Source organism: Mus caroli, chromosome 15 (genome assembly GCF_900094665.2).
Source record: "Mus caroli chromosome 15, CAROLI_EIJ_v1.1, whole genome shotgun sequence".
In the NCBI taxonomy this organism is placed as follows: Eukaryota; Metazoa; Chordata; class Mammalia; order Rodentia; family Muridae; genus Mus; species Mus caroli.
In genome coordinates, this window is record NC_034584.1 from 90,476,127 (window position 1) to 90,486,263 (window position 10,137).

At 43.4% G+C, this 10,137-nt stretch overlaps 1 long non-coding RNA gene across 1 annotated transcript; it reads right to left on the bottom strand.

Moving 5' to 3' along the window:
* Positions 1 to 3,724: 3,724 nt before the first annotated feature.
* Positions 3,725 to 7,497, bottom strand: LOC115029392. The gene is made up of 3 exons (XR_003834944.1): positions 7,395 to 7,497; positions 5,310 to 5,421; positions 3,725 to 3,967 (listed from the first exon to the last, which is right to left on the bottom strand). It is a non-coding gene; the product is annotated as an uncharacterized LOC115029392 (long non-coding RNA).
* Between the last annotated feature and the right edge of the window lie 2,640 nt (positions 7,498 to 10,137).

Sequence of the window (10,137 nt, forward strand, 5' to 3'; positions counted from 1 at the left end):
TTGTCTGCATTTATGTCTGTGCACCAACTGCATGCTTGGCTGGATCCCCTGGGGCTGGAATTACAGACAGTTGTGAGCTGCTGTGTAGGTGCTAGGAGTTAAACTCGGGTCCTCTGGAAAAAGACGAAGTGCTCTTATCTACTGAGCCATCTCTACAGACTCTCCTGTGTTTTTTATATGTCTATCCACGTGTATCTTACAGAGGGGAGGTTTCAGTTTTTACTAATGTTTCAAAGATTTTCAAAACTTCAAAGTCCCCAAGGGTCAGGGTTGGAATAAGGTATTTCCATCAGGAATAAATATGAGTTTATTCATTCCATACTTATATCTTAAATTTGCTTATAGCCCTGAGCCACCTGTTGTGGGTGCTGGGAATTAACCCAGGTCTACTGCACGAACAATAAGTGTTCTTAACCGCTGAGTCATCCCTCCATCCCTGATCTATTTTTTTTTAAATAACTATGTGATATTCTGTTGCTCAAATGCACCAGACTTTATCCTACTCCATCCTCCACTGTGAGCTGTTTGGCTCCCCTGCTATATTTAAAGGGAGGCAGCAGTTGAGACTAATGAGCGGCCAAGCACAGGAGAACAGTTAGAAACCACGGCTGTCTGTACTTGAAATTATGCAATGGATTTCCTTTTCTGATCACTTTTTGCACTAAAACCTTTTGACCCTTGTTTTTATGACTTCAGTTTTTAAAAATGGAATTAAAAATAGTATCAGTTAACCTTTAAGAAGCCTAGATTAACATAGTTTTAAAATATCATGTCATTAGGTCTCCAGAAGATAACGCACCAAGTATCTCTATTAGTTATCATTTGTTCAGTATATACGCCTCGGTATGGCAGGCATTACATTACACTGTATGTACAGGCATTGCCCTACACTGTATAGTTCCTATCTTATTGGAACGATAGGGAGCAGAGGAAGGGAAAGGTACTAGTGTACTTGTATTTTAATAATTGCTAGGGCTTAATTACACAAACTCTAGCTCCTTCTTCCCCGAACTCCATTAAAACAAAAAAAAGGTTATGCCAAGTGTCAGGGCTTAATTTGAACCATTTTTGTTTGTCTGTGCATGTGTGTGTGCCTGTGTGCACATGTACTTATATGTGTGGAGGACCAAAGCTGGAGTTGGTGTCTTCCTTAATCACTCTCTATGTATTGAGGCAAGCTCTTGTTGAACGTGGCTGATCTACCTGGCCAGCCTTCTCAGGGATCTCTGCCTCTACCTCCCGAGTGCTGGGCTTACAGTAGCTTCTACACCTTCCCTGTTTCAGCCTGAGTTCTGAGACCCATTGTGTCAGGAGCTTTATCCACTGAGCCATATCTTCATGCCCATGTTAAGTGCTTTTGAAAGTCATAATTACCCCATTTTTTTAGTATGAAGCTTTCCAAATATATCACTGTTTTCTGTGGCAGAGATAACTAATTCCAGGTTAGGATAATCAGCCCAACACCTGCAAATGGATCCCAGATATTGAAACACAACATTTGTGTTAGGTTTCCTGAGCAGGAAAACATTACGAATTTCATTTAGCATCTACACACTAAAATCACTTATCATTTTTTTTTAAAAGAAGACTATTATATGTGTGTAATAGTGTAGATGTGTAGCACATGCCTTTAGGGACCAGAAGAGGGTGTCTCATCCCTGTAACTGGAGTTCAGGTGTTTGTGAGCTATGCTGGGAACCGAACCTAGGTCTTCCGCAAGAGCATCAAGTGTTCCTAACTGCTGAGCCATCTCTGTAGCTCTCTAGAATAACAGAAAAGGTGTCTAGTTTCATTTCCTAGAGTCAAGCAGCCAGTCCTTTCAGAGCTGTCTGGGTTAGATGCCATTCTTGGCCCTCTTTGTTCTCCTCTTAAAGTTTCAGTCCACATCCCCAGCCCTTCCTTATGCAGCTTACATTACCTTTGACATCTTTCAGCCTGGCTCTTACTGTCCGTTTACTATGGTCTTACATAGGAGTCTGTCCAAGCTGAAAGAAATCCTATTAGAACTTTTGTTGTTGTTGTTAGTGGTGGTGCAAAATATGTAAAAAAATTTTTGGTAAAATATTTTAAAGTTAACTTTAGAAGAATCATTGTCTTAAAATGCTGAGTCTTTTAAAACAAAGCCACGACACTACTTTCTATTCTCTTGGAACTTTTTAAAGAGGACTGCTATTTGTCTTGCTGTCTTTGTGAACATCTCACTCTGTGTGCGTGTGTGTGTGTGTGTGTGTGTGTGTGTGTGTCTCCTTCCACCATCTAGGCCCTGGGAACCAACTCAAGTGTGAGTGGAGCTTAGATCATTAGGCCTGGAGGCAGAGGCCTTTCTGTGTTGAGCTCTCTCCCTGGCCCGCCCTGTTCTATCTTCTGGTTGTTGGCATGCACAGGGATTATTGATTTCTCCATAGTTTGACAGTCAGGTGTCATGCTGGATCATTCCACGACGACGGCGTTAGTGGTAGCTTTCCCACAAGGTCCCTTGAGTTCTTTAGCTAAGCCATCATTTTACCTGCAGGTCTCCATGGCTGTAACAGGCAAATAGTGATGACAATAAGGTGTCCTGCTAACCTGTCTGTGCACATGCAGCAAGGTCTCTCCAGGTCCCTGCCTGATTACAGAAGCTGTCAAACGTAAGCACACACAAAACAGCCAAAGTCCCATTCAGCTCGAAGCAGAGCAAGGCACACATGCAAATAAAAGCTGTTCTCGTACGCAGTTGCTGGTTAATCAGTTGTTACAGTGCTGGTGGGGGACAAAACGAAAGGACATTGCTGCACCAGCTGTCCCCGAATAACCGCCAGTCTTGCGTTCTCTGTGTTCCTTAAAACATTGTTAGGTAATGTATAATAAATACAGATTTGGGCCTGTAAAGCACTCCAAGAAGATGTTACTTTGTTGCCTGTTGCAATATATAGTTCCTTACAAGATTTAATTTGAAAACCAAGTTTAGTTGACAAGAAAAGTGGAACCTGTCTCAAGGAGTCCTGCCTCTCAGTTTGGGGACACAGAGCTGTCACTTGGCACTCAGTGCCAGTGTGTCAGCAACCCGCATTCTCTGTACTGTGTGTATCATCCTGCAGCGAGGGCGCCTTCGACTCCTATGTGTGACATTTGGAACAATTCCCGTTGTGTGCTTACCTGCAGTGTAAGGATAGTTAAGATAACGCGGGCGGGTAGGGAAGCTGCCCCGCCCACTGAAGGAAGTGATTCATTGACAGCCATGCTCGGGAAATGCAACTCAGGATTGCATCAGCCAGCATTTGAAAACAACGGGTCCCAGGAAATTGTTTGGAAACCCATCCTGGCACTTTCCCTTATTGGTCTAACTACTGGTTGAGTTAACGCAAGCAGCTGCCGCTGGTGCTGTGCGTTGCTGGTTACGGACTCTGGTAGCTCTGGAAGGGGTGGGGGAGGCTCTCTCATTTGCTCACTGAGGGAAATGAGGCCCACAGAGGATCTGGGGTTTGCTCAGTGTTGCATAAGGAACCAGGAGTTCCTAAACCCAGTTCTGCCAAGGTAGCACGAGGGCATGGGCTGTAATCGGATCTCTTAGAAACTTGCTTTTCTAACGGACGCCATACTCTGCGGTAATGTTGTAAATATGACATGAAACCCTGTGAGCGCATGCATGTAAAACATCTCAGGCAGTATTTTTACATACACAGAACACTGCATTTATGAATCATGTCTGTATTATGTATCGCCTTCTACTCTTTGACAGGCATAGGCTTAACTTATACTTCTAGACATCCACCCCCGAATCTTTTACCTACATCGTAGCAAATTACAGCACGGTTTATGAAATCCCCGACCTGATGGTTTCCCTGGGGACGAACTTAAAGCAAATTTCCTCCAGTATTTTCATTGTTAGCCTCTTCGTCCACTTTGCAAAGGCCAAGAGCATTTCCAGGTGATCAAGATGAAGCTAGGGATTTATTGACTCGTACCGTTGGATGGTGTTCGGACGAAGCTGTAATACATGAGCCAGATGACAGATCAGAAGAGCCCATAAACATGGGGCAGAAGCAGAATCACAAAAATGCACTTATCTGCCAGCACATTGGTGTAAGCAATTACAGAACTGGTCAGGAATTTCCTGCTGTGCCATTTCCCCCTATGGAACTTTTCAATGGCTTGAAATGGGCACCCGCGCTTCTTCCTCGGGCCTGACGCCTGGCTGTTATCAGCTCCATTCAGCTATTCCTCCCTATATGGTTTGGAGTGCTCCTGACACTTGTGAATGGGTGTGCCCAGGAATGTGTGTCTGTGTCTGTGTCACCAAAGACCCGGTGTCATCTTCCCATTCTCTCACACAGGAGTGCTGCGAGTGACTTTTCTAACACTTATTAGTTCTTTCAACGTCTGGGAAAACAGTTTCATAAGATCAGAAGCCATGCGTGTTTTATCAGAAATAATCTCCTAAAACACTGATAGGTCAAGTAGCAGTGAAGAAACTTCCAGGGAGCCGAGGAAGGGAATTTGAGTATTTTTCTTGTCTTTTTAATTTGTTTGTTTTTAAGACTTATTTACGTGTGTGAGTGTTTTGCCCCTATGCGTGTCTGTGTACGAAGTGTACATCAAGGCCCTCAGAGGTCAGAATAAGGCATTGTATTCCCTGGGACTGGAGTTACAGATGACTGCAAGCCACTCTGTGCTCTTAACTGCTGAGCCATCTCACCAGCCTCTAGTCTGAGTATTTCTAGTTAGAACTGTGAGGCAAAGTGAAACAGGATGCTGCAGAGGGTGCCACGAAGCTTGGCTGCCCACAGGGTCCAGGCCAGCCCCACAGCCAACTCAGTGAGCTGGTGGAGCACTGGGAGATTCAGTTCTGTTTTCTTCAGCTCAAGAAATGGGAGGGCTGGCCAGTGCTCTTCTTCTCTGACTTATTTTGAGAAGTCAAATGAAACACCCTGAAAATCCTCATTTAGAGACCCAGAGGAAAACTCACACAGCCTTGTTTTAGCCCATAGACATGCAAATTAACCTATTTTAACGTGTGTTCCGATCATAAACAGGAAGTAGCATAGAGAGGGAGATTTGATGGTTCTTAGCTTTCCATGGAGAGACTAGGCCCCTTTGTTTGTTTGTTTGTTTTTTAAAATTAGATTCAGTAATAGCAGATATTTAGGAATTATCAGCTTCCTAAATATAATCTAATGTAAGCCCCCCTTTTTATTATCAATTTCATAACCCCTACAAGGACAGGGAGAACATCACTATCTTCTTAAATTTTCTTTGTAGCCCCTTTATGCAGCTGTCAGGTGAGCTTTACCAAGTGCTTTAACTCACTTAGATTACAATTTCTGACATACCGCACAGGCAAGTGCCGCTGGTGTGGTGGCAGAGGCGGCCAGATCTCTGAGAGCTTCAGGCTAGCCTGGTCTATATAGGGATTCCAGGACAGCCAGGGCTACACAGTGAGACCTGTAGGGAAAACATAAAAGAGAACACGCCATTACTACTCTCCTGACCTTACAGTGGAGTTAATGTCTAGAAATGCAAACACAAGCTCATAGAGATTTTACTGGGCAACTGGACGAGGGGTGAACCAGGAATGTGTGTCTTGGAAGGAGCAGGGAGAGTAGCCATGACTTCTTCAGGTGACAGGATGGCCTATTTTGTAAGACTGGAAACTCGGTGACAAATGTGTTTAGAAGCAGAAGGGGAATTTACTTTGAAAACATTAGCTTCTCAGTAAGTTGGCATGTTGAAAACGAAAACAGCAGCAGCAATAGCTTTTGTAACTATGATTGCTATTATTTATTTTGTTTTTTACAATACTGGGGTTTGAACCAGGATCTTGTAGGTGCCAGGCAAGTGTTTATCAGCTGAGTTATAGCCTCAGCCTTCAAAATTATAATTTATAGGAAAACAGAATTTCATTGTTATAAGAACAGACTGCATAAAGGCAAAAGCCATTCTTACACAAAGCTTGTAGAATAGTGTTTAGTAAAGACAGCAGATAGAAACAGACACGTGTCAATAAGTCGATAACAAAATAATTATAAATAATCATATTATAAAATACATAGGTCCTTAGTAAGGAATTAGCTAAAACATACTGATGACATGAGAGAAGACTTGAATGTATGACTGGCTTGGTTTTTTTTTTTTTTTTTTTCTTTCTAACTTTCAAAACTGGGTCTCATGATGTAGATCTGGCTGTCCTAAAACTCACTCTGTGGACCAAGATGGCCTGGAAGTTACAGAAATCTGCCTGCCACTGCCTCCCAAGTACTAGGATTAAAGACTTTCACCACTACCTAGGTCTGACCAGAATGGCTTTTATTTGGGAGTATTCGATACTGTAACAGCTTCCATCCTTTCTAGAAGAATCTAATTGGTTAACGTTAGTGGAATTAAAAATACAATAGATATGGTTTTGTACTTGTGAAATTAACTGCTTAGTGGAAGACTGCCTGTGCAAAAGAAGCCAGTGGATGCTCAGAAAGAGGAACAGTGGCTGAATATAGGTCTGCCTTTCCTAAATAGTCACCAATTCACCAAATGTGTTGAGACTTTCCTGCGCACGTGGCAGTATTTTATAACCAGTGATACAAAAATCAACCAAATAGACCCAGATTTGGTTTCTCATGGAACTTAAACTTGGAGATACAAACAGTATGCCAATAAACATGAAAATATGCAAGGTAAATGGTGGTGACGTGAAGGAGAAGGAAGCGAAGAAGGGGCCAGAGCAGGGAGTTAGGGGCGAAGGTGGGTGTGGGTATGAAACTATTAATACTAACTGTCAACAGGGTGTCTGGAGAACTCTAGGAGTAAGAGTCAGTGAGTTGTGAAGTTATCTGGGATAGTAAAAGCTGTGTTAGACTGAGGGTACAGCCCAGCAATCATGCTTGCTAAACAGTTTAAAGTTGTGGGTTCAATCCTATGCACTTCAGAAAACAAGTAAAAAAACTCAATATGCTAGTTACACAATGCAGTCTTAGCCCCGAAGAGACACTGGGAAATGGAAGCAATATGGAGTTCAAAGCCGGCCAAATATATGTGAAGAGTCGGAATGTCATAAACTGGCTAAGCATATTAACTGTTCTTTAACGGTGCTGGGATAATTTGCTAGCCATTCGATTGTGGAGTGTGTGGGGGGGGGGAGTTTCACGCAAATCAAACTTACCAGTGGATATAAAGAGCCTCTTGATAAGAAATATGCACTAAACTGTCAGAATATTAATTAAAACCCACCCGTTCATCCCTTGAGTATAGAAAGAATGTGAACAAAGAAACCAACAGAGCTGATGATAAGGAAGCTAAGAGTCAGCGGCAGAAGCTTGCGGTAGAGTTAGAACTGGGGAGAAAGCAATGCTGGGGTCTGGGGGAGAGCAGTCAGAAGGGACACGGTGGGAGGGACGTAGCGAGAAACTAACGAAAGCTCTGACCTTTCCATCCAGAAAAACATCCTCAAATAGACGCGTGTATTTTTGCATGTAGTATTGGACATGGCAACACTCCATCTGTGGACCTCAGATTAAGGACCTTAATATAGTTACCTCATTTATTCACTCATTTCCAGTGCCGGGCAAGCACGGTGCCATGGAGCCACACACCCTGCCCTTGTACTGTAGCATTTGAATGTGACATAGCACTTCAAGTTTATTTTTGTTTCTTATGTCTGCAACGTTCAATAAAATCATGTCTCACGGTTTCACCCCCACACCCGAAACTCCTGAGATAAACAAAGTATTTTCTTATTTTATTTTAACTGCTTAAGAGAATTTAGGGCTTCTGAGATGAAATGATGGCTGAGCCTGCCTGACTGAGCGAAGGCTTGACACTGGAAGTCAAGTCTTCTGAGGTTAACCTGATCTTTCTGCCTCTCCCATGCTAACGGGAGTCTCAGGTCGTCAGGCTTGGAACTCTCTAGAGCTGAGTAACACTATGTTTGGCTGGAACATTTAGTGTCCGGCCTGACATCACTGTGGCAGCTCACGCCCACGTAATAGCGTGGTCACTCCGTGGATGCTTGTTCATAACACTTAAACTTGGTTTGCAGCGTTGCTAAGATACTGACATTTCATTGGTTATCTTTTACATCAGGTCAAGGTTTGGGGAATTACCTGGTTGCTTTGGTCAAGGCGGTTGCTGGTAATTGTTGCTTTTAAGGTTTTTTTTTTTTTAACTCCTTAGATTATGTGAAAAATATTTGGTATATGTATTTGAGGATTTTTTTTTATGCCTTTACTACAGAGTTGTTTTTGTTTTATTATACCAAATAGTATTTGTGAGGACCATTAAGGCTAACAGGGAGAGACAATGTCACAGAGAATAATTCCTTTGGGATGAGTCTAAGAAGATCATTCGCTCAGGCGCCTCGTTGGGCGCCATTTGTTGTTCTCCCAGTAGGGCAAAGCAAGGCCTCTCTTTATTCACTTGCCTTCTTTTGATGACTCAGTGATAGCGGCTAGCGCATACTTTGCATATAGCCACTTAGTTCTAAAGTACACAGACTTCTCTCTGTCAGTAAAGAAACCCACAAGTTCTGGGCATTTCTCTGCAAAGATATTTTATTAGCCACTGTGGCTTGGGATTAATGTCTTTGTTAATTAGTGATTAATCTGGTGGGTCTGAGGATGAAGAGAGTGGGATATGAGAGAGAGGAATAAATGCAGAGTTCTCCGGGAGTCTGGCCACTAGAACCATGGAGAAGGTTCAGAAGCTGCGGCCTGAGCTTTCTGGGCTCTGGGCTATGTTGCTGTGCACAGGTATGTTCCCCTCACTTTCAAGAAGCCTGTGAGGTGGTCAGTGTCACCACCTACTGCTAACGTAGGAGGGAACAGACTCAGAGACCTTTTCATAAGTACCTCAAACAATGGACACTGTTAGCAAATATAATAGTCAGAATTTGAACTCAGGAGCATTGAGGCCCCAAGCCTCTGTGTGTGTGTGTGTGTGCAACCATGCCGCCTACAGCCATCTGAGCAGTGCTGACACTGTAGTAATTCCTCCCCCTTTGTTTCTGGTTAGCTGCCCGGCATTCTTCTCAGAGCATGTGCCACAAACTCCTAGTTTATTTTCATTCAGAGATAAGAGCACACAGAGCTGCAGGTCCTTTTATGGTGTGTTGAAATTTAGTCTGTATTTACTACTCGCTGTGCATCAGAACGACTTGATTAGTTGAAAATAGAGGCATTAATGCCCGTGTGGGGCCTGAATAATGCATGATGTGTAAATTTCTGGTTTCTCTTTTGGAACATGCTAATTTGTGTTTGTCTCTCCTGTGCTTCTGGCAGAGCACGGAATCTTCAAGTATTAAAATCAAGGAACGCTAGGGTACGGTTTTCTATACTCCATGAAAAGAGAGCGGAGAGCCTAGGGATAGATCCAGTGACCTAAGATTGCAGCTCCTACCCGTGTCCCTCTGGGGACAATCACAGTGGTCTGAAGGTGTGTGAAGAGGACTTTGCTCCACCAGTCACCACCCAGTCTGTTTACTGGGTAACATCTGCCACAGGGCTCCGGGGAGAACACTTGAGTGTAGTTGAGCTTTGGCTGGTATTCTCTGTCTCTGTCAGTCAGTCAGTCAGTCTGTCTTTCTATTTGTCTCTGTCTCTCTCTCAACAGGTTCCCATAAGCAGGACTGACTGTGAACTCTTGATCCTCCTGCCTCCCCCTCCAAAGTCTGGGATTATAGGCTCGTGGTGTACTACTCCTGGTTTAGCAGTTTGTCTTCTGCAACGTTAAAAAAACAATGTTACAGATCTGGAAACTTTATGAAGGTCCTGCCCAGCATTAGATAATCATTTACTAATCTGCTACGGGAAATACAGTGATAACCTACTTTTTTCTTCTGCTTTCAAGGAACCTATGAACTAGAGGAAGAGAGTATAGAGATAAATTCCAGCGTGGAGGTGTCCATGGTCAGAGTCACAAGGTCAAATGAGGGCACAACAGAGAGGTGCCCGGCATCACTAGAGGTGTCAGGGGAGGTGTTCCAGGGAGGAATAATCTATTCCTAGTTAGGCTGGCCACGTAGTTTGTGGGGCCCAGTAACTGAAGAAGTTCATTCACTCAAAGAGTATGAAGACTTTCAAAATATCACAGCTAATATGGGCACTTCAAACGGAAGATCCTTCCACTTAAAAATGCAGTCCCCTGGAGTGGGGTGTGGGAAATAGAATATGG